General features: G+C 39.1%; 1 protein-coding gene and 1 pseudogene across 2 annotated transcripts in view; both read right to left on the bottom strand.

Moving 5' to 3' along the window:
- NRG1 (neuregulin 1) overlaps nt 1-25,952 on the bottom strand; it is a 1,114,285-nt gene that overhangs the window by 735,995 nt on the left and 352,338 nt on the right. The window lies entirely within an intron of this gene.
- On the bottom strand, nt 7,800-8,864 carry LOC125163731 (RNA-binding protein EWS-like; annotated as a pseudogene).

The raw sequence follows: 25,952 nt of genomic DNA, 5'->3' as shown, positions 1-25,952 counted from the left end.
GCTGTCAGAATTTCTCTTCACAATATCCTTCAGATGGTCTCCCCATGACTTACTTTTCTCCCAACTGTACCCTCCATTGCAGCTGGAAAGAGATTTTCCTTCCTTTCTGTTTTTAATGGAAGTATAGTTGGCGCACAATGTTACATTTTGTTGTAACAAAGTGACTTGACAAGTCTATAGGTTATGCCATGCCTACCACAAATGAAGCAATTATCTTATCACCATCCAACGCTATTACAATACCATTGACTATATCCCCTATGCTGTGCTTTTAATCTAGAATGATCTTTTAAAATCTTATCATGTTACTAACTTACTTGAGACTCTTCAGTGAGATTCCACAGCTTTAAAGATATAGACAGAATCCTAATCAGAGCTTAAAATGTGCCACAGGACCCTGCTAGCTCTTATGACAACAATTCACTGAATTCCCTTCTCCTACCGCCTTTTTTTTTAATTTTTTTTAACGTTTATTTACTTTTGAGACAGAGAGAGGCAGAGCATGAACGGGGGAGGGTCAGAGAGAGAGGGAGACACAGAATCGGAAGCAGGCTCCAGGCTCTGGGCCATCATCAGCCCAGAGCCCGACGCGGGGCTCGAACTCACAGACCGTGAGATGGTGACCCGAGCTGAAGTCGGACGCTTAACCGACTGAGCCACCCAGGCGCCCCTCCTACCACCTTTTTAAGCTGTGACCACAGCTTTCTTTACTCAAAACCTCTATGCCTCCACACATAATGGGATATTTATACATGCTGTTCCATTTTCATGAAAGACCCTTCCTTACCCATCATCTCACATTCATTAAATGACTCCCATACATTATTTAAATATCAACCCTATCCCTGGCACAAACAGATTTGCTAACTGGATAATATTCCTTTATCTGGGCTCAAATAGCACCATGTTCCTTTTTTTTTTTTTTTGTAAGCTCTTATTTAAAATTACATTAAATTAGGAGATTAATTGATTAATATCTGAATCCCTCACAGGGCTGTGAGCTTCATGACAGCAGTGACCATGCTATTTTTATTCCAACTTTCAAAAGGCTGGGACAGAATACTAATCTGGAGAGAGTCACAGGATGGATTGGAGGTAAAAAAAAAATGTTGAGACAGGAAGTCCAAACTGGAGGTGGTCATGGTATTTTTAAAAAAAAAAAAGAGTGCCTCAACAAAGAAGGTATTGGTAACTATGGAAAAGAAGGGTAGATAATGGAGAAAGGGAAAGGAAATTTCAGCAAGATTCAATAATTGACAGAAGATAGGAGGGCTGATGGAAGACAGAAGAGAGAACTCAGAGATGACTCTGCCTCTAAGCCCACATGCCCAGGAGAATGCTGGTAACTCCAGTAACAAAAAGAGAAAAACAGAAAAAGAAAGTAGTTCAGTGAGATAAGTGAAATAACCATGTGGAAAAGTTTAGCAGATGGAAAACTTGGTATAGAGAAGTCATTTCACTGGAGCAAGAGCTGAAGACCTGGAAATGAATAAGATAATACTCAAAAATTTTTTCATAGTGTCCCTCAATATGGCTGGCATACCTATGAGAGAATCTGAAAAGATATCAGTCCTTGCTCCTGTCTCCATTAATCTCTTAGTGTGGGAGACAGGTGTTTGGACGTGTGCTGGTCTGAAAAAAACTATTCACTATACTCTATACTCTTCTCTGCACACTCACCCCCATCTTGCCCAATGCCCAGATTGAGAACTATTATATAAAGAAAGAGAGCAAAGGGCTGAGGGTCTACCATCCATATTTAGAAACAGAAGAAAAAGGACCAGTAAAAAACTCAAGAAGGATCAGACAGAGAAATAGGAAAGGAGCAATATAATGTAGTGCCCTCAAAATGAAGGGTTTTAAGACAGAGTTTTAAAAAGAATTGTATCTATCTATCAAATATTACAGGAGATTTTGAACCTGAAAATAAGAACGACAGAGCTCAGCTACAGGGAGCATCTTACAGTCAACATGAGAGCACTTGGGATTTACCTAAGGCGGGAAGGGGAAATGGAGATTCTAGCGACTGACTTCCATCCTCAGCTATATTATTATATTAGTCACTCAACAAGGAAGAGAGCCCTAGTAGAACATCCTGACTCTAGAGAAGGGCTGCTTGGAAAGACACAATTGGCAACTATAGATGTAGGCATCCTGAGGAGAAGATTTCACCGTTAGCATACCAAGGTCCAAGTTACAGAATTTTCCAATCTCTGTGAGATTAAGTCATTTTACCTTTTTTCCTCACTTCTTCACATTTGCTGCAAAAATATAGCTCCCTCCACAGATTTCAAGACAAAGACGTAAACGTCTTTTGGGTTAGCCCCTCAGCTCCAAAACATAAGAACCATTATTGTGCAGCAATTGTTTCAGTCCTCCACTTATCACTACGCTGCTCTTCAGGGCAGTTGGCAGGTAGAACTGTTTCCTCATACATATGCATATTAAATAATCTGTTTTCAGTCATTCCTAGATCGCTATTTACATTCAACACTGTCACACTCCATTACAGGGAAATTTCAGTATGTTAACTCTTTGTAGAAGACTACCAATTCTTTATTGTTCCATCTAGAATGAGGTAAATCATTGTGAAATATATTTTAAGGTAAACAGGAAGTCAATATCAATATTTGACTGTTAATGATTATGCCAAATTTATGAAATATCATAGAGAAAACATGGAGTCTCTTTGGCTTCCAACTTCCAAAGGATATTGACTAGAAGTGATTATCTAATCCAGACCTAAATCTTTATGATAATTTTAGAAAAAAACGCTATGGGTACATTATGGTACATTATGGGTAATAAAATTAACCACATTTGATTTTTACCCTATTCTAATACTTCCAATACTACTCTATTCTACACTTACTTCTGTTGTATAAATACACCCAGTGGATATTCCCAGATGAAATCATTTTCTAAACCAAACTGCAAAACCAAAATTGCCATTTTCCTTTAGTTATTAGAAAATCTTAGCAATTAAGAGCCATATTCATAAAGGGAATAATTTTTTTTAAAAAGAAAAAATGTCTAAATTTTAAAATCCAAAGAACCCTAAATTTCAAAAAGGAAAGAGACAAAAAGGAAAATTGATTTTGAGGCAATGGGAATGGCGGCCTGAACCCAAAGGGTACCTTCCACCAGAGACTAAAAGAGAGTCCCAGAAAAATTCTTAAGTGAGAGGCAAGGAGGGACTGAGCTAACAGAACTTATAAACAACTTCCAGTATTTAATTAGTAAGAGGCAGAACTGCTTCATTCATTATTCAGTCCAATTTATGCACAGATTGAAAGGCACCAAATAATACATGTCCAATCAGAAAAGCTGGTCCTAAAGAAGATGACTAAGCAGGAATGGTTTCAGTGAAACACAGGCTAGGGGTGCCATCCACTCTAGGAGGCCATTGTCTGTGAACTCCCTTTTAAGTTGATTGTTTCAAAAGGTATTATACTTTTAAACAACTGAGACACTAAGGCATATTGTCAGGATAATATCCCATGGCAGAAAGGTCATTATGACAGAAAGTCTCATAGGACTTGGATTAGACTATTTCTTAGGATTTGGATTCCTGTCATTTCATGTCCACTAAGCTCTGATGTAATGCCAGCTTAAAATGTGTCTTAATTTATTTTCACTGAAATACAGGTAGTTCTTTTTTTTTAATGTTTATTTATTTTTGAAGGAGGGAGACAGAGACAGAGCATGAGTGAGGGAGGGTCAGACAGAGAAGGAGACACAGAATCCAAAGCAGGCTTCCAGGCTCTGAGCTGTCAGCACAGAGCCCAACGTGGGGACAGAACTCCTGAGCCATGAGATCATGACCTGAGCTGAAGTTGGATGCTTAACCTAACCGACTGAGCCACCCAGACACCCAGGTTATTTTCTTTAAGTGATTTAATATCCATCCTATAGGAATATCATAAACAAAGCCAGAAGCCCATTTTTTAGAGAAAGCTCTCGCTTAAATTCCTAGAGCACAGTAGTTAAGGATGTAGGTCTGAATCTTAACTATTGACTTATACTGTGACCATAGGCAAGCTACTTTTCAGTAAATCAGCTTCCTACTATGTAAAATAGGGATAACAGTAGGGGATCTACTGCAGGCTGGTGTCTTGAAAATTAAATGAGATAACATTAGTGAAGTGTATAGAAGACTGACACTGGGTATGCTATGTTAGCATTTGTTAAGTAAACACATAAATTTAAATACTGCTGATAAAACCAGGTGATGAGGAAGCTACAAAGATTGAATGAAAAGTTTTAGAACGCTTTATTGAAGAGGTATGTTTTTCTTAAATTCTTACATCTAGTTTATGTGTGTGATACAATCTTGGGAAGCAGGTTAACTCAAATACAGTATTTGTGAATCGCACTGTACCCAAACCCTGGAATAGATGTATAGACATGTAAGGCAAAGTTGCTCTCGGGGCACTTGTAATCTAGTTTGGGGCAAGGTACAGCCATTCAAATTGAAGGCTTATATACAATTTAAGCATATTTTTCAGAGCAACCCACTGACTCAAAGCAACGTACTGACTAAAAAATTATAATGAAAGTAATTTCAACAGAAATTATAGAGAGAAGAAGACAATTCAGACAAGGTAGATAAATAAGATTTTATCTTAGGAGGTGAGAAAATCAATAGGAGACAAGACAAAGCTTTTGTGATGATTAGAATGATATAAATATAAGTTGCAATAAGAAAACAAATGGCAGAGGCATCTGGGTGGCTCAGTCAGTGGGGTGTCCGATTTCAGCTGAGGTCATGATCCCATGGCTGGTGAGTTTGAGCCCCACGTTGGCTCTGTGCTGACAACTCAGAGCCTGGAGCCTACTTCAGATTCTGTCTCCATCTCTCTCTGCCCCTCCCCCGCTCATGCACTGTCTCTCTTGTTCTCCCTCAAACACACATAAACATTAAAAAAAATTAAAAATAAATAAATAAAAAGAAAGCAAATGGCATACTTGGAGAAGCAATGAGTAAAAACTGGTTTGAAAGAATGGTTCACAAAACAAATACTGGAGACATGATTTGAAAATGTGGTTTAAACTTGCCTCGCCTCCATTATCCCCACTTCCATTCACATGTGAGAACTTGAACTGAACTGTAAAGATAAAAGCCGAGATTTCTGGTCCATTTGTGCAGACAAGTTCTGGCATTCAGAGAGATTCTGAACCTTCTTTAACAATCAAAAAGTTAAGGGGGTTTTAGCAGACATCCTGGGTGAATCTGCAGGGATAAAACAGAAATCTGGGCAGAGGAGAGGGAGCCCCCCGTTAGGGGGACCTTCAGAGTGTCAGGCTAAGGAGTTCTGATTTTATCACATAGGCTATCAGAGCCACTGAAAGGTCTTTTTGTGTTGTTGGTTTTTGGGGTTTAAGGATGGTAATTTGATAAAATAATATGAGCCAAGGGATAAGGCATCATTTTTCTATGTGGGACTTGTGAACAACTAGTTGTTGCCAATAGTCTAACACGGAGTTATATGAGTTATGATTCTCATAAAAATATATCATGATTCTTCATAGCACTTACCTTTAAAATATCTCACATACATGGAATATGTAAGATTGGTGGTCTTAGGTAACCTTTGGCAAACAAAGTGCAATTCATCTCCGATGACTCACATAATTTGCTTATGAGTGTCTACATCTGATGACTACGTCTTTTTTCTTATAACTGCTTTATTGCATTTAATCGTGTCAATACGCAAAATGAACTAGTGGTTCAAAATTAATTATTTGGACTCATTAAAGTAGTGAAATATGAAAACAGCATTATAAACGATATACTATGACCTAAACTCGCCAACGTAGTGAAGAAGTTTTTATAGAGTAAGTACATAGTGAATCTGTGCAGAACAAAGTTCTCTACAAATGCGTAAATTTCATGAGCAGTGCAAAAGGAAACCTGCAGACAGGATGTAGAATGATGAACATCTCAAGACTGCACTTCGTGGACTGACCATTTTTCATTGCTGGTCCTCAGTGAGTTGTCTGTTGCAAAAGGTTGTCAAATAGTGGTATGAAGCCACTGAAGCTTTCTTGTCATTTTCAAGGCAGAATTCAGGTATATCTATCAAGTTTTTCCGAAACAAGTCAAAACAAAAGCTGCTAGGTAAAATATTGACGAGTTCCCCCACTCAAGGCAGAGAAGAAACCAAAACCAGTAAGGTATCACTCAAAGTTGCAAATAAGTTCAGTGACAGTCACCTTATGGAGAAAAGCAGAATAAACTAACTGTGAAATTATTTATGAAACTGTTAGAAGATGGATAATGTCAGTGGTGTACAATGTGAAAGAACATTTACTATTTGCTGTTAGGCTTTTATCAGCAGATACTTCTCTTCAGACTTGTACGAAATCAGAGACATCCACAATGTAAAGTAGATCATATGTGTACAAGGAGAAATGATTGACAATTATTTATCACTAAAAACGAATGCCAGAGGGGAAGAGATTTCTTATTTGCTAATAATTTTGTAAGTCTTGGTGTACATGAAGGGTGCATTGGGATTGTTATTGACTGAGTGCAATCAATATGCACAACAAAGAAAGATATCCTCACATGAATGACCGAAACTGCACCTAGGGGCAAACCAATGCTGCTTTGTTCACAGTTGTCAAGGTAAGTGTGCCTCCTGAACTTGACTTAAAGCTTGAAAGAAATTTAAAAAACTATGAATATCATCAGATTGTAGGCAAGAATTTCTAGCATGCTGTGCAAGAAAATGGGTTGAGAACAGAAGATTCTGTTTCTTCATACTCAAGAACTCTGGCTGTCAAGAGTAAAGGTCGTTAAATGAAACAGTAAGTGAAGAAAAAAATCCAGCAAAAAGATTTCTTTAATTTCCAGTGGAATATCTCAGTTGTATATTCAATATCTGGAGGATCCTGAATCTATCATTTCATAGACAGCATTTAAGTTTAAACATTTAGGAAGAGAGGGGAAAAGTTTCTAAAAAGACTGAATTTTGATATAGATTAGTTGACCAGAGTTTCTATCTTACTATTTAAAGATATTCCAAACTTATTGAAGAAAGAAATCAGTGCTGTTATGGACCATATTTAACACATCTGAATGCCAAAAATGAATATGAAGAAATAATTATTACAAACAAATCCAATCAAAAATTCATTAGAAATCCACTGGCCGGTTATCTTCTGTGTTGATGAATTCAACATACCAGCCACTTTTCAGAAGAGCATGCCCTCAGCCTAAACAGTTCCTGATAAGGCACTGGATGTCCCTCAGCAAAAACCCTCTCCCTAATTTCTGAATCCTTGTATGATTAGACAAACCAGAACCAGTCAAAAGACCACCAAATATTTGCTGCTCTTCACAATGACTTTTTTTTTCTTTAACATTTAACTTGTTCTAAGGTTTCTTCACAAATGCTGAAAAATACTCAAGTGCAGACAAGGAATAATCATAATGTTGTGGTCAACACTGTGAACATGGATTTATAAATTTAAAACATTTTCTGGTTTAAAACTAAATCTGGTAGGGGCACCTGGAGGGCTCAGTCAGTTAAGCATCTGACGCTTGATTTAGGCTCAGGTCATGATCTTACAGTGATCTTGCAAGATCTTGCAGTTCATGAGATGGCGCCCTGCATTGGGCTTGTGTTGACAGTGCCCAGCCTGGTGAGGATTTACTCCTTTTCTCTCAGCCCCTCCCTCACTCATGCTCACATGCTCTCCCTCAGAATAAATTTTAAAATAAAAAAAAAATTCTGGCATTCAATGCAGCTTCATGGGGGTCTCTGTGTCTATTAGGGCCAGTCTCTGCATGCTCAACAGTGCTTGCCTTTATCCATTTTTCCACATCCTCCATATCCACTTCTTCTGCCTCCCATCTGTTCTATCAAAGGTCCAGGGGGTCACTAGGGCCACCTAATTTTCCTCCACCAAAGCCACCTCAGTCCATGCCCCAACCACAATGAAAGCCACCTCCGTCTTCACCAGGGCCACCTCTGAACATTCCACCAGGACCACGGTGGTCCATGTGGACACCTCTTCTTCCCCACATGCCACTGGGGCCACCCCTGCCAAGGTCAATACCCAGGGGTGGAAAGGATGGTGGAAGGAAGCCTTTGGGCTTTGAGGCCTTACACTGATTGTATTCTGTTCTCTGGGTGAAGTTCTGGTTTTCACACCCCAGATTGGGGCACTGCCAGGGTCTAGCTTGGTGATGGATGTGTCCTCCTCCAGATGGATTCCCTTGGGAATCTTGGGACCCTCTTCTGAGGAATCCATCTCTGTCTCCTCCATGGTCTATGCAACCTCTGGGGCCTTCTGGACCTCCAGGGAGTGGCGGTGGCATCCATCTACCCTTACAGGGAGTCATACCACCCCGCATGCTATTCACCAGAAGCTTCCTCAGAGCAAGAGGAACCTCAAGTTTGCTCCCTTAAACCTTTTTCCCAACAAACCACTCCAAGGCAGCCTTGATAGTTGGCAGGTCTTCATAGGGCACTGCAGCACTGCCTTTGGGCTTCCCTGTTTCCTTGTCTAAGAAGATAGGGATCATGGGTTGTCTGATTATCTTCTTCATCTTAACAACTCTACACTGTTTAAGAAGTCTGCCAGATCACCTAGGGTCACGCTGTCGTTTAAGCCTTGCATATAAATTGCAATGCTGTCAGAGTCTTTATCTGGATCTACAATTGGGCCTAGATCAAGATCTGGTCCTTTGTCCATGAGTCCACCAGGCTTACTGAAGCCACCTTGCTCTCTAGCACCCATTCCACCACAGACTCCTTCCCGCCCACCTCCACTGATGCTTCCAAGATCAAATCTTGGAGTAGTATAACCAATGGTAGGCTGCCCATAAGAAGTTGCACAGATAATCTGCCCATAGGTTGCAGTCGTCTGAGGCTGGGTAGAGCTGACATCAGTGGGCTGTCCATAGGTTCCACAATTTTGCTGCCCATATGCCTGTATGGTCTGTGCATATTCTTGAGTGGGCTGGGTAGCATAAGTACTGCCCTGCTGGGCTGCAGCTTGGCTATAGGTACTGTAATCTGTGGATGTCATTTTCTCTCCTTCCTTCTTGTTCCCACAATGACTTTTAAGTAAGATCTTTCTAATTCAGCAGAAATAAAGAATAAATGAAGAAATAGACTCTATATGCAATCTGTTACAGCTGGTTATCTGTATCCTCATTTTGGGGTAAAGATACTCTCCCCCCTCTCATTAATATAATTGTTCCTTTTTTTCATTCCCACTGCTGAATTATTATGAATTAATTATTCTAAACAGCTATCATCATCACTTTTAAACTATTTACTATTGTTTAAAAATTATGACAGTATTTTAAAACTTTACCTGTAATTGGTCTGCCTATATCCTGGATGTCTATTATGTGGTTTGCAGATACCAAAAAGTGGAGGAACTTTGATGTGTAGGATGGATTGGAGGAAGAAAAATGGTAGGCAGAGAGATGTAAAATAAGTTCAATGGATTAGGAGAGGTCTGCAATGGAGGTGCTAGAAATAAAGCTAAAAAGATAATTGCAAAATGTACTAGCAAGACAGAATTTCCTGAATTTATTCCAAAAGAATAAATATGCACGATATGAGAGGAGTCTTTAAGGAAGAAGAGTCCTTAAGGAAGACTTTGAGGTTCCAAGATGAGGGGAATAGTTTTGTCGACAAAACCAAGAGAGTCAGTGGGAGACAATGGTTTATCCTAGAAAGTGAAGATTTCAGTATAAACACATTGGGTGTGAAGTTAATATGGTAACATCCAAGCAAAGAAGAATATTTTATATAAAATTAAAATAACACTGTATACAGATGCATCTAAAATGTTTGAAAATTGCTAGTTCTCTGAATGACAGTAAGCAAATTACGTTGATCATTTGCCTAATGAACTGGCTTCACAAAACAAAGGTAAATAAAAGCGCATACTCTGAATTAGCATGGTCAGGATTAACATAAACACTGTATGTGAATAATTATTACTACTAAATACTGTAGCATAGAAACACAAACATTTCATCTTCATAAATAATATTTGTCCCTAGTTTGAATTACCAAGAGATATACATCTTTACAGTTTTCAGGATTTCATTTGTAGGTTTCCAGTATTTTTTCTCTACCAACAGATATGAAATTTTCCCTAAGAGTTGGCAGTGGTACAAACACAGCTTCATAATCACTGTGAACCGTTGTCTGTTTCTCTTCACTTGAACATTTGCCTTTCTGAGATAATTAACAGCCACAAGTAACGCGCACACACACGCAGGCAAACACAGATACTCCCATGCCAGATCCTCACCCACTGATTCCCCCAATCCCACCACGTAAAAACAGTTGATATGGAGTAACAATTAGCATTTTTTTTACCATTATAATACAATTAAAGTTGGAAAACAAAAGGTTTGCTGCTGGATGGACTGGAGAATTTTTAAATTCTTTGATATTTCTTTCTAAAATATATAATAAGCTCATTTAGTCTCCCAGTAACACCCACATATGGCCTGTCAAGAGAGGATAATGCTATTGAGGGCCTGTTCTTGGGCCTCTTAGTCACTCAACTCTTGTCAGAGCACATGGTTAATATATGGAATTAGTTCATCATGATATCTTGCTAATACAAAATAGCTAAGAAACCTACAAAGATGAAAGGAGACCCAGGTTGGATTAAGGGTAGAGAGTAAGGGGCTGAGGAATTACTCAGGCATTAACTGTGTCAGGTTAGCTTTAACCAAATGCTTGATTTTGTTACCAGGGAGGTCAACTCAAAACTCCTCCTCTTTTACCAAACAGTGGTAATTATCCAGAGAATGGGTAAACATTGATCAGGATACCTACTCAGCTAGTGCTGACATCCTCAGCTAATGAGTGTATTGATATAACACATGAGAAATTATGACAAACATCACATTCAGTGTGTCACCTCATAGCCACTGAATTCCTAGCTCTGTCACAGAGTCAACGGGAAAGCTCTCAAGGGTCACTTAGTCTTCTTGAGGTTGCTCTCCTTTAATGAATAAATACTGACATGTTAATACAAATCATCCAGGAATCTATCGCAGAGGAGACTTTGTGCAAAATGAATATTAAACAAATATAAAAGCCACAGAATGGCTAAGTTTAAGTGTAACTAACGATATTTATATTATGGCATACAGTCTCATGAGAGACATTTTGTCATCTGGTGTGAATTTAGGCTACTTTATCTCATACAGTCCACCTATACTTAGAAATAGTTAACTAAAGAGACAAAGAGAAAGACACACTCACTGAAAGCTGGGTTATCTGATTACCCAGAGAAACAAACATTGGATCAGCCATAATTACCCTAGAGATATTTTCTGTCAGGACTGGGAATTATATAGTTCCTCTTTCTGCCTTCTTTAAAAAAAAAAAAAAAACCTGTCTCATTCTCTGAAAAGTCAACCTGTTCTCCTTTCCCACTGTTCCTCACAGTACCGGTGTGGGAATGGCAATCACTGAAAATCCCAACTCTGGGAAATAAATTCATGCTAACATCAAGTACATGCTGTAAACATTTAATATTCAGCTTTAGAAAATTAGGCTCTACGTTTACCACTGGCCCGTCAGAATATGCTCATGCCTCAACTTAGTCTCTGCCTCCTGATTCTCTTTTGATCCAGAGTTAGGGGGTTGAGAGGGGTATTGGATACCCAGGGATCTCAATCCAGACTTTCAAGACACAGAGATCTGAGATTCATTCCTGCTCTGCCTCTTCCAGTTCTGTGACACTGTGGGAACCACCTCAACTCTCTTAACCTCCTTTCTGAAGTGAGGATGATAATATGACTGGCAAGGCGACTGCATCAGAAAAATGTGTACTACCTAGTAGAAAATCTGAGACATGGTATGTATGAAAAACAAATCCTATTAGAATTAGATGCATAAATATGCAGAGCACTTCAAGAAAAAGATGATACAGACAATGCAGCCTGGAACCTAGTACTGTTTCTGAATGATCACAGAAAACCCAGTACCAAAAGCAATTTTCTACTCAACTGTCAGGTGCCCTACAATGTGAAAGCACATCCCGTACAGCTGGAGGGCCCCTGCTGTGGAGTGTCTCAAGGGGTCTGCAGCAAACCTCTTCTGGTAGAATTACACCTTCAAGGACTCTTTTTGGAGTCTTTGGAATGCATACAAAAGATCCAATCAGCTTCATAATAACCAAGGAATTAGCTGCCTTGAAGGAACATTTGTTCATTTCTCGCTATTTTGTCAGTGAAGGTCATAAAGTCCACACTGAATTCTCTGCAGGGACAGGCACGCAGGATATTCAGTAGTACATTTCCCACTTGGATATGGGAGGCTCGGGCAACTGTACTCCCCCTTTATTCAGTACCTAGCATAATGTTGGCATGCCCCTAAATTATTTGATGACTGAACGGACTGGTACACAGGGTACTTTGGGGACAATGGAAATTCACCAAGGGCAGAAAAATCTGGCAGAGGATAACTCTTTATTAATAGATCCATATATGCCCCATTAAGAAATGTGATGTAAAAGTGTGGGGTTTTTTCCTCTACACATGAAAGTTCTCATATTTTGCCACAGGTTTTATCATCTTGGGAAACAGTTTTCTAACACTCAAGACAAATTTTTCCAGCACTGCGAAAGGAGTTCTAATTTGAAAGCTGAGCCTTTCCAGATGTGCTTTAAAGCCCAGGGAGGATCTACAACCACAGTCTACCTAAGGCTTCCTCTGTGAAAAGAGCTCTCTTAAGATGGGGAGTGAATTCCTTTCACAAGACATCTTATATAGTTCTTCAACACAAATTTCTTTTATTGATGCCCCTTCAAATGCTGGCACTCTTAAGTCTCCACTGGTTGATTAGTTTGGGTCAATAAAAACAGTTTGGTCTATCCACACAGCCACCAATACACGAATAGGAATTTTCCCAAATTCTTGCTCTCCCCTATTTCCTCCCTACCTCAGGCCTGAAAACATATCTTCTGCTGTACCAAACAATCACATTAAGTTGTAAGTATTGTCAGAATGGCTTCTAATACAAATTTATGGGATTCTGTATAGTATGATTCAGATAGCACTGTTCTTGGGAGGTACTAGAGCTAGGTTCTGATCTGAGCACTAGTTGCCCACAAGACATTGAACAAATCATGGATGTTTACGGAGCCTTAGTTTTCTCATATGTTCTGTAGGATGGCTGAACTATGAGTTGTTTTCTTTTTTCTTTTTAATGTTTATTTATTTTTGAGAGAGACAGAGACAGAGACAGAAAGACAGAGACAGAGAGCGGAGGGGTGGGGGCAGAGACAGAAGGAGACACAGAATCTGAAGGAGGCTCCAGGCTCTGAAATGTCAGCACAGAGCCCAACGCGGGGCTTGAACTCACAGACTGCAAGATCATGACCTGAGCCGAATCAGGCGCTCAACTGACTGAGCTGCCCAGGTGCCCCTGAACTATGAGTTTTTAAATTTTTTTTAACCTTTATTTATTTTTGAGACAGAGAGAGACAGAGCACGAACAGGGGAAGGGCAGAGAGAGAGGGAGACACAGAATTGGAAGCAGGCTCCAGGCTCTGAGCTATCAGCCCAGAGCCCAACGCAGGGCTCTAATTCACGGACCGCGAGATCATGACCTGAGTTGAAGTCGGACGCTTAACCGACTGAGCCACCTGGGCGCCATAAATTCCCTTTTCGATTCTAAAATCTGAAGAAATTTCAGGCTTTTGTATGCACATGATAGGTACTCAATAAATGTTTGGTAGTTTATATAAGGTAACAAAGTTAATAATGCAGTGTAAAAAAATGACTGGTCTAATTGATTTGGAGTGATTTCTGCCAGATAAGATGTAATGAGAAAAGAACACAAAATGTGTATATTATGATCTCACCTTGTAAAAGAAGTACCAAAAATCCTATGTATCTATAGTATGCATGTATGTGTATATATGTATGTATATGTGTGTATATGAATATATGAATGTGTGTATATATATATATATATATGAATTTGTATATATATTTCAGTATATGAGCTTTGGAAGAAAAAACCCAGACATATTCTATCTAGGTTATTGACAGTTTTTCTGGGTATATGTTTATAATTTGAGGATGATTTTGATGTATAGGCAATGAGAAGAAAAGTGGAAACTAAACCGAAAGGAAAACTAGAAACTATGCTAAATTTCTCCGCACCAATTTATACATAAGATATAATCACATTTTCTCATTCCTATAAAATTATCTATTATGTATGTGCACATGTCAACAGAAACTTTTACAATAGCTTAATCCATCTCCCTCTCCCAATTAGGGGACTCCGTCACTTTCAGTGCTGCTAGTTTGGGCTCTGAGGCACAGCATAAGTTATATGGTCAGCATGGACTTCCAGGACCTGTGAAACCATACCAGGATGAGATGTTGGGTGCACACTATCAGCATAAATAATTTATTCCGGTGCTGTCCTTCATTACATCAGTTCTGACTGGTTCTAGGAGTAGCAAAGGTCAATAAAAGAAGTGACCTAGGATTAGGGGGTAGGTCTGTAAAGAGAATGAGTTGAAAGATCAAGTCAGCTAGTGAACGAGAAATTCAAGACAGTGACCAGGAGGTCCTGAAAAGGAAGCCTAAAGGGGCTTGAAACCCGGTAGAGAATAAAAGACTCAAGATTGGGGAGTACAAAAGGGGTCAAAGAACAGGTATGCTTGAGAGGAAAGACGGGATGTGAGAGACTCTTGTTGGGAGAGAACAGACGCACCTGAAAAAGTAGATTCCTGTGGACATAGGGAGACAAATGTCTCTGGAAGAGCTGAGATCAAGGAATTGTAAAGTTAGGTTGTTAAATGGGTCATTCCAAGCAAATGAGGAAACCACACAAAAGCATTTCAAGGAGTCAGGTAAGACTAAGGACCTAATCCACTTATGGGTGTCCTTTAAGGGCCTTTCTAGGGCCCTAAATGTGAGTTATGAGGAGGGATAAATTGTATGGAGTGCAATGGTAAGATCCATCAAAGAGAACAATTTGGGGGTGAACATGGGCATAGTCTGGCAAATATCCTGAACATTCTAGTGGCAAAGGAGGAAACTGCCAGGCTAATCACCCGTTACTGGCCACCTTCATCCTCCAGTCACGCATGTGTGTGTATGTGTGCTGGGAGAAAGGAAATTGGGCTGCATGGAACCAGTGTCCATAAAGGAGACCTACGTTTCAAATGCAATGAACTGTTGAGAATACAGAGGATTCATTAACAATCCGACAGACACAGAGCTAAGTCAGAAGCGGAGGATGAGTGTAGGGTGGCAGACATAAAGGAAATGAAAATTGAAGTCTGCTAACCAAAAAGAGCTTGCAATGCCAGGGGAATTTAGAGATAAGGGAAAAACATATACACGACTAGTCTAAAGATTTCCTAAGCCGTCTTCATGTTGTTTGGTATTAATATTAGACTAAGGCTCAAGAGGATGCTACAGCCTGGAATGTTCCCTAAGTTTTCATGTGGTCCACATCTGGGTTCCCTGCATTTATGAAAATCAATGGGTAGACAACTGCATCCATCATTCACATGGAGTGGCCAGGCAGGACAGCAGATCTACAGGTCAGGAGCCCTCAAAGCAGTGGGAAGTAACAAGTCAGGTGAGTGGTCTGAGGCAGAGCAAAGAAATTGAAGCTGAATTGCTGCTAGAAGCTCATGTCCCACACTCTAGCCCAATACTGCTACCTACTGTAGGGACTGAGAACTTTCCCTAGGCATCATCACCTTGTCAAGGCTACTCACACAACTCCTCCTCTCACTTGCCCTTAACTTTGACAAGACAGCCAGGTAAATCGGCATTATTAACAATTTAAGTGTAGCCCAGATAAGGAGAGGGTAGCTATGTCTACAGGGTGTGTGGAAATGGAGTGGAGAATGAGACTTGGAAACATTTGAGTAACTAGCTTTTGGCAAAACTGGCTTTTAGCCTTTTTCCATCATATCCTGAAAATGGTCAATTGCTATATCTGAATTTATTGAGAAGTTGATGTTTCCAGAACACTTGTGGAGGATGAATGAATTTTTTCACCAGCAAATAGGTCAAAGCATCTTTTTTTCTTTTTCTTTTTTTTTTTTTTATAGCCAGGGCAGTAATACAATGGAAGTTTAAAAGATACACTTGGCAGCCATTCATAGCATACCATTATTAGCCCCAAAATGAAATCGCCTTTATCTGTTTGTCAATTATTTTATGTATGCTTTATTATGTATTTGTCATGTATTTGTATTTATTTGTCAGTTATTTTATGTATGTTCAATTAGGGTAAACAAATCAGTGCATCAGAGACTCACTAGGTATAGACAATACCAGTTCATCTACCCCTGCCTCAGTTTTACAAAAAAGAAAATATGAATAATGCTAGGAGTGCTTTGCCTGATTGATCCTCGTCAAACACACCATCCCCACCACCTGCCTCAGACAGACAGACACACACACACACACACACACATACACACACACACACACACCTTAAAAACTGTCAGAAATAAGAGAGACATCCCAATTCTTGAGAGGGTGTTTTTGGCTGCTTTACTGACTTTTTCTAAAATGAGGATCTTAATCGGGTGCCTGGGTGGCTCAGTCAGTTGAGCGTCCATCTTTGACTCAGGTCATGATCTCACAGTTCATGGATTCAAGCGCCACATCGGGCTTTGTGCTGACAGCTCAGAGTCTGGAGCCTGCTTTGGATTCTGTGTCTCCTTCTCTCTCTGCCCCTCCCCTGTTCACCCTCTGTCTCTCTCAAAAATAAATAAATGTAAAAAAAAATTTTTTTTAAACAAGGATCTTAAGACAGAAGAAAGAAAACTAGGCTTTCCTTGGTAGCAAAGGAGAGAGAGAAAAAAAAATCAGAATGGATTCATAGGTATATGAGGAAAAGCACATGTAGTGGTTAGGGATTTTTGTATCTTATAAAATGAGCGTCTATCCTTCCTGTCTAGAACCAATCATAGCAGAAAACAGGAAAGGCAATAGTTGGTAAAATGTGCTCAGGTGGAATGTACATCAGACAGAGCCCTGTTGAGATGACTAGCATCAAACATTCCAGGAATGGCTGATGCTCAACCAGTTGACTTCTTCCTCAAAGTATCGTGACATGGTTATGAAATGCCTTACTTCAATAAAGAGCTCCGAATTCCTCTGAAAAATGAAACAACAGGAATAGAAAGGCTTTCACTGATTTAAAAATGATCCCAATATAATACTGGTATTAAATTCTTAGAATTTAATGTTTCCTGAGGCTATCCTACAACATAATAAGAAATATCATAGCTTTAAGAAGAAGCTCAACAGCACTTTCATGCTTTGTAGAAAAGCCGAGTTACAGAAAAAACAAATCAAAAGTAAACAGATGGAAGGAATGCCACATGGGGTAAATAGACAACATGGGAAATCCTTCCTACACGGGAATTATAAGGCTTCAACAGACTCACTGGTGATGTGAGTGAGGAGGCAATAACATGGTTGAGAAAGGAAGAGTGGGGAGAGAAGACTCAAATATGGGGAGAGTGAAAGAGGAATGGAGGTCACCCCTCTACTGTACTGATGGGAAAGATACAGTCACAGCATAGGCCTATCATGGGTAATATCGCTTCCCTGGTTGGCATAAAAGGCTCTCTCATTGTGTCAATTACCACATTTATGCCAGCTGGCTGCAGAAGAGGCATATCCAAGGAAGGAAGGAAGGAAGGAAGGGGAAAGAAAAGAAAAGAAAAAGAAACAGTGCCCAATTTTATGTTGCTTTACAGATAGAAAAAAATAGAATGCTGATCCTTTCTGGGTTTAGCAGACCCAGAAAACCACTTCCACTGGTACAATACAATATACCTGCCACTTCAGAGACAGGATCTATTAAATAAGGGCAAGAAGTCAGGCAAATCCTTGCTGACCACCTACCATATTTCATGCCCTGTTCTAGATGCCATGGAACAAGTCAGAGTTTCTGCTCTTGAGGAGCTTATATTCTAATAATAATTGCATAATAAAGTGATACTTAATTCATATTGGCTCTTCAGGAAAAAAGTAGAGGGGCTAACATGAAGCCAATTTGTCACCACTCCCCTTTCTTCAGTGGAGAAGACATTTGCCAAATCAATTATGGCATTCTCAGCTGCTGAACCCTTCTCAACCCAGCGCTCCTGACAGCCGGTAAGATTTCATCAGTGTCAGCTCCTGGAAACCTAAACCAGAGTTATCTTATATTTGACATACAAACCTATTTTTTCCTCTCTTATTTTATTTCCTTTTTATTTTTTCTTAACCATTTGTGGAAAAATTGGAAAATTCCTAGTAGTACTAGAGAAAACCAACAAAAGGGAGGGAAGTCCCTCTCTTCTGGCCAGTGTTTTCAAACGGATTTCGAAGAACCCAGAGATTAGACCCAGTCTTGTTCACAGCACTGGAAAGAATTTAAACTGAAAGCTGTGCCTCCAGGTGGTGGCCCCAATGCCTGCTGTACAAACAATTCTGTTGTTCTCCAACATTTTCCTCACTGTGATCTTTTCTGGGACGGTGTAAGGCCTTATTTTAACCAAGTGTCTTAAAGATGGTACTCAGGTGCTCTTGGCATTCTCTTCAATCAAATTAGTGGCTGGCCATTTTCTTCTTTAGTGTCTTCTGTCAGGCTTTGGTCTTACTATGTCTGATTGTATATGAAGCCTTTAAGAAAGGCCCCTGCTTAGATCTATGGAAATTACTTACCAAGGTCTCTTTCCTTGCTAATCCATCTTGACCCACTGCCTTACTTTCATGCCTGACTGCTCAGGTAGCTTTTGCCACCACTATCTTGAGGCTACCTAGATCTAAGCACTCCTTACTACCCAAGGCCTAGGGCTAATGTACTTAGATTTCTCCTTTCCCTTTGAGTTACTTTCCATCCCTCCAAGAAAAAAAAAAAGAAAAGAAAAGAAAGAAAAGAAAAGAAAAGAAAAGAAAAGAAAAGAAAAGAAAAGAAAAGAAAAGATTTCATGCAACTGAGATCCTAGAGCTATCTGCCCACTAGTCAGATCGCTTCCATTTCTATAAGCCTTTTAAGTGTTTGGACTACCTTTGTGTAAAGTATTGAGGATCATACACAGCTGGGTTTTCTAACACACTCCTGGGGCTCCTCTCTAATCCAATCAGAAAGCACATAATCACTAAATATAAGTTAATTTCAGTATTACCCAAAACAAAACATAATTAGAAGGACAATGTGCTGTGAAAATTATCATAGAAAGCATTCAAAAGCTAAATATAAATGCATTTGAAATCTGTATGGTTTAGGGTTATTTGTGCCACTGTTCCTCTCCATTAGGGCAGAACCACAGTTGACTTTAGCTGTGATTTCATGGTCTATAAAAACAACCACTGAGAATTGGGTATGGACTGTGACTGTGTTCACATATTTCATGAGTCTTCTTCAATATCAACACTTACTCATCCTCCTTCTACTAATGATAGCCCATCTATGTTACTTCAGTGTAATATACATAGGTTATTCTCACTAGATCCAGAATGGGCCAGATACACTCAGTGGGAAAATGAAGTTCAGAATGGCTTCTAAAATTGAAATGTATTAAGCAACTCCCTTAAGAAACACTGGGCAATGAATTGTAATGGGGAAACTATAATAATGGATAATAGGAAAAATACCTCAAACACATGTAAGTACAATTTCAACTAATGGGACAAAGCTACAGACCAGCCTAGTATGCTAGAGTGTCTCTTCTTAAATTGGGGCTATTAAAGGTCTTCATGTAGGTCCTTGAAGTAGAAATTCTCATGTGTTTTTCTACAGATAGTTTTAAGGACAATGGTAAATATACCTTTAATTTAATGCCTTTGCTGGATTATTGCTTCAGGAGTCAAAATTAGGTCTAGGAAAGATGATGAGGCTCAATGAGTCTTTGTGGTCTCTCTAAATTCCTAAATAATAAGATGTATGTAAATTATAGAAAGCACAGGAAAAGAAAATCTTTCTCCCCTACTGTGTTTTTTAAATTTTTTTAAATGTTTACTTATTTTTGAAAGAACGAGAGAGAGAGACAGAATCCAAAGCAGGCTCCAGACTCTGCGCTATCAGCACAGAGCCTGACATGGGGCTCGAAGTCACAAACTGTGAGATCATGACCTGAGTCAAAGTCAGGCACTTAACCGACTAAGCCACCCAGGCACCCCTCTGCACACTCTGTATGACTCTAGACAAGTAACAACTTCCATGGGGCTCAGTTTCTTCATCTGTTGAATGAAAAGACTATAAGTACACACTTCATAGTTTTAGGAGGGAAAAAACCATCTCTATAGCACTATTTCTGTAATTATTATAAATCTGGTCATGGAAAGTACTGGGGTCCAGCAATGCCCTTGAAAATCACTCAGCTAAGACTAAATAAAGTCTCTCCATGGACCCTTAGTCCTATTTTAGAGTCCTTCTTCTTTATAATAAAGCACTCTGACAACGTTTATTTGCCTTTATCTCCAAATACATCTACTTCATCTCTGCCTATCAGGGCATCTTCTTGTATCTTTCTAGACTTCCATGATATATAATCCTTATTGCCATCTGTTGTCCATTCTCACAGATACTGTGCATCACATTCTACCCTGCTGAATAGACTTCTCTGCCTTTCAGCCTTCTTTCTTCTATGACTCACCATGATGAGCTTTGGTCTAGTGGCATGTAGGTTTTGAAGTCAGACAGATCCCAGTCTGATATCTCCCACTGTCCATGCCAGAAGTCTGAGGTTCCATATGGCACCTACTACTCCCTTGTCAGGTAACATCACAGCTGGCGAAATGGTATGTTCAGGAAAGAGAATATGTAAGTTTGAAACATCTCAGTTTCCTCTAAAAATTTTCTACCCATTACTGGTGAGGTCAAACTTGTCTTTGGATATCATTCTAAACTGAATTCCCCAGACAACTCACCTATTAAAATGGCACAACTGACCTAGAGGTGCATTATGGAAGTAACTTCTGCCAGGTTTTCTCAACTAATGACCTTCCCCAGCTTTGATGGTGGCCTATGGTTTACTTAGCTACAGATGGGAGACCCCTGATAGTGGAAAGTACAATAAATGCACAAAGTGTTTCATTTTACTGCATTTGATGGCTGGAAAGTGAAATTACAAAGTATATGGTTGCTTTACCAAGCTGAAAGGAGCCAAGTAAAACACATTTGAGGATGAAATGAGAGATCTCTTTAGAAAAGAGAAGAGAGGTGACATATGATTGTCTGTCATAAGCACTAGCTCACCTTATGATGATTTTGAAAACCACCAATAAGTGTGAGAATACTGAAGTGTTTTACACAAGTTAATATGAGTTAATGGTATAATGTTGATTCTACAATAATTATTGGTTTTATTGGCTCACAAACTATTAATAACTTATTTGTACCCAGAGGCACTAGTGGATTCTAAGACAAACCAAAATTAAAAAATCAGATATTCAAACTACTAAAATTAAAACATGATAATATAAAAGCACAACCTATTCATTTGAGATAGTGGAACAAAGTAATTTATCTGATGCCTTTTGTTGACTGGAACATGAGGATAATGAACTCAAGGATTCATTTCCATAATTTCTCATGACCCTACTCATTCATTGAGACAGCCTGTACTAGTTCCAACCTATGATCTCTGTCATCATTGGTTACTAAAGGAATCTTCAGGGAAATGATACCAAAATAATAAATATCAAAATTTATATTTACGTAGACAAAAAGGACACATTCAATTAGAGATCTAGAACATCCCTCCAAGTCAAATAAGAATAGATGCTGGGAAGAGAAGAACAAGCTGACATTTTTCAATCCTTTCTTACATTCTTCAGTCTGTATATGACAGGCTATATCCATTTATACTTTTGTCTCTTTCCTCCTTTAAATATAAATGAACCTTTCCAAAGTTATATTGATTCCCTTAGAAAAGGTTTTAATACCCTAGGCTTAGTATGTCACCCTTTTTCATATAGATACGGCTTCCAAGCTTCAGGAAGAAAATAGATCTAAAAAGATGGCTCCTTTCCCAAAGTGCTTGAATGTAAGAGAAATGGCAGGCAACACCAAGCTTACACCCAGTAGGCCTGGGAAGAAACAGGACTTAAATGAATTAGATATTGATTGCTTGGGTATTTTTGAAATTCTTTTAATCCGAATTGGTTCCCTAGAGAAGGGATTGGATTCGGACGTCAAATGACAATGAAAATAATTCTTGAAAGTACAAAAACCTTATTTTGAAGGTCCTTATAGGTCATTTATTCCAAGCTTCAATTCTCTCACATCCCCTTTAGTGATATTTCAAACCATCACTGAGCACTTCTTGATAAAGAAACATTAATTAATTTATTAACTAATGGGAGTAATTTGCAAGGTTGGAAAGCAAGGGCTCTTCGTTAAACTTTGGTAATTCTGTAACCCTTATTATAGGAAAATTACAAGTCTTTTTTCCCCCAAGAGCTATCCCTATGTGGTTTGAAGATTAACATGACTTTCAAAACCTTTTAGTAACCAGCTTTGAGATTTTCTCTCACACACTTCCAAAAACATATGTTGAAGCTGAGTGCCTGTGAGCAATGCCTACATAACGTCCCACTGGAATGAAACAGAAATAGATAAAATATATGAAAACCAAATCCAAACACAAAATAACACTAGTGGCAGTCTGTTTCCTTGACAACTTTAATTGCAGTACTATTCAAAGTGATATATTGTTATGTATGTGTCAGATTGGCCACTATGCCTCATCAAAAGATTTGGCCATTTGTACAATTAACAATGAGCATTCTTACAATTGTTTTTAAATATTAGAATAACGTAGCTCCTAATTTTCCCTTCACCTTTCATTCCATTTACCATGTTCGAGTCTCATTTGGAAAAGCAAAGAGTCTCTTACTGTGAAGAAAAGCATCCCTAATTTTGTTCCGAGTAAGGAATGTCTCGAGTGAGGCCAACACACATTGCTTCTTCCTTCTCTTATTCCTTGTCATGCATTATCTCATTTGCTTCTCACTTCAACTTTGAGAGGCAGGTACCATTATTAACTCCACTGAACTGAAGAGGAAAGGGTGTCTCAGAGAGGTCATGTAAGTTGCCCAAGGTCACACAGCTAGTAAAGGGAAGAGACAAGACCCCAAGCTTACACCCCTAACTATGGCATCCCTGGAATATATCAGTTTGTAAATCTGTTATAGTTCTGTCAGTTTTTTAAAAATAAATGTTTACTCATTTTTCAGAGAGAGCATAAGCAGGGGAGGAGGGAGAGGGGGTCAGAGGATCTGAAATGGGCCCTGCACTGACAGAAGCAAGCCCAATGTGGGGCTAGAACTCATTAACTGTGAGATCATGACCTGAGCCAAAGTTGGACACTCAACTGACTGAGCCACCCAGGCGCCCCTATTGCTGTCAATTTAAATATGTATGGCTGAACAGAGGAGGTCATTATCTAAATGAAAGAGAATATAACTTTCGTACAGATTATGAGTAATTGAAAGACTACTCATAGTCTATACAAACTATTTCGTAAAGAAGTAAGATACTACTTTTGCAAAAGTTCAAAACAGTGTTCCAGATAAAGGTTTTTAGATGGGGATCAACAACTGAACTCACATATTAGTTAAGTAAACATTTCTTATTAATACTATGTAGAGCAAGATATACTCACTTGAACTTGAACAAATGTCTTTAAATTTAGGGTAAGGTTTTGGATTCTCTTCCAGTCTTAACCCTTCCCAAAGGAACAGCAAGAGAACAGTGAATACTTTTTGCTCTATTACACTCATTTATAGTGACTTCCAAAGTGTAGTTTGTATGTCTCCACCACTTTATTATTTTTTTTAATTTTTTTTCAACGTTTTTTATTTCTTTTGGGACAGAGAGAGACAGAGCATGAATGGGGGAGGGGCAGAGAGAGAGGGAGACACAGAATCAGAAACAGGCTCCAGGCTCTGAGCCATCAGCCCAGAGCCCAACGCGGGGCTCGAACTCACGGACCGCGAGATCGTGACCTGGCTGAAGTCGGACGCTTAACCGACTGCGCCACCCAGGCGCCCTTTTAATTTTTTTTTTTTAATTTTTTTTTGTCTCCACCATTTTAAATGAGCCACACTCTGCTACTCTCAGTAAAATATGCTACTTTTAATTTAAATCCACGCAAAGCATTTAACACAAACCATTTTCTAAAGTCTTGCTTTTTGAACCTGTGAACAATATTCCGATGACAGAAAATCATCTCTAAAGTTTCACGGAGAGACGCATCATTACATACCTACTAACTAGAAATATCTAAAGCAAACCAAAGGTATATGAATAGGAATACAAGTGCAGCAAATTGTAACTGCCTATGAGGAGAACACCCTTCTCTTATGATGTTTATTAAATCCTACTGTAAAGTATACAGTTTGCTTTTAGGTATACTTCCTTGCCTAGAGGGTGAGAGGGGAAAGAAAGGAGTCCCCAGGTGTTGGGGGCTGAGGTCTCCATTAATCAAGGTTTTGATCATCAGTTGAGCTTGAGCATAGTAGTCTGAAAATTATCACGTTCTTTTTTTTTTTTAATTTTTTTTAACGTTTATTTATTTTTGAGACAGAGAGAGACAGAGCATGAACAGGGGAAGGGCAGAGAGAGAGGGAGACACAGAATCTGAAACAGGCTCCAGGCTCTGAGCGGTCAGCACAGAGCCCGACGCGGGGCTCGAACTCACGGACCGTGAGATCATGACCTGAGCCGAAGTCGGACGCTTAACCAACCAAGCCACCCAGGCGCCCCAAAAATTATCACTTTCTTAAACAATGAATGAGCTACCAAAAGTAACGCTCTAGACTAGAAACCAAAATCACTATGGACGTTCCCAAAGAGATGCAAGGTTTGGGGAAAATAACAGTTAATTACTCTCGAGCCTAACAGGACTCAGAAGAGCAGACTAAAATAAACTCCCAGGTTTGATGATCAGGCTTCATCAGAGAGAAGAGCTTTCCATCAACAGCTGGTGAAAGGCCATAGGCAATCTAAAGCTGGAAGAAGCTGTTTAGAAGAAAGTGAATCTCCTTTGTAACTTCCTCTTTGGCATATTATTCTTGACTGTTTCATTCTCACTCTTCCTCTTTTCTCATTCTTGAAAACTCATTTGTCCCCAAGGCTTCAGCAGCCATCAAGAAAAATGCCAAACTCATTAAGGCTAGCCTGGAATAAACCCACCCCAAGTGCGTAAAACACCAATGAGATTTAACGGATCAGAGAAGTACAGATTTCTTCTCCTTGGCATCCTCTATCTAACCTGTCATTAGTAAGCCTACTGAACCCACCCCTTCCTCTTGATTCTCAGTCATGCTTCATTATAAATCTACCATGATTTCTCACTTGAATTAGTTTGTAACACTGCCATTGCAGACCAGTTTCTAAGGTAAATCTAATTATGTCATTCTCTACACCCACTCTCAATTCACAAAACCTGGGTCATGTATACTCTAAAATGGTAGCTGACTCGGAATCTCTGCATTCTGGATTGTTAAAATGTCAGTTGGGGTCAGAAGGCTACTCTCAATAAGCTTCTCAAAGAAGCTTAACAATTAATCATGAATTTATCTGGATAAGGCTGTGTACATTAACAATAACTACTGGAATTATTACCATTCAGTATGGTACCTGGTATTCTTCCTTGACCCATCAAGAAGGGGTCAGGAGCTACTCCTGTGTTCTCCTGGGATTATGAACCTCTCCCTATTCAGCAATACAAGGCTGACTGGACATTGCCTGGTAACTGTGATCCACAGTCAAGATTAGTGTAAAGCTCCTTGAGGGCAAAAGCTATAGTAATAATTTACTTTTGTGTTTCCAGAGCTCTGGCAATAGAATAAAGTATGTACTTAATAGGTATTTGTGTTAATGTTTTTTTTTTGTTTTGTTTTTTATTTAGAAAATCAGCTGATGGTTTTATGCCTCTAATCAGATTAATTATATGAATCAACA

The sequence above is a fragment of the Prionailurus viverrinus genome, chromosome B1 (genome assembly GCF_022837055.1).
Source record: "Prionailurus viverrinus isolate Anna chromosome B1, UM_Priviv_1.0, whole genome shotgun sequence".
Taxonomy (NCBI): domain Eukaryota; kingdom Metazoa; phylum Chordata; class Mammalia; order Carnivora; family Felidae; genus Prionailurus; species Prionailurus viverrinus.
This window is presented reverse-complemented; position numbering and strand designations above follow the sequence as displayed.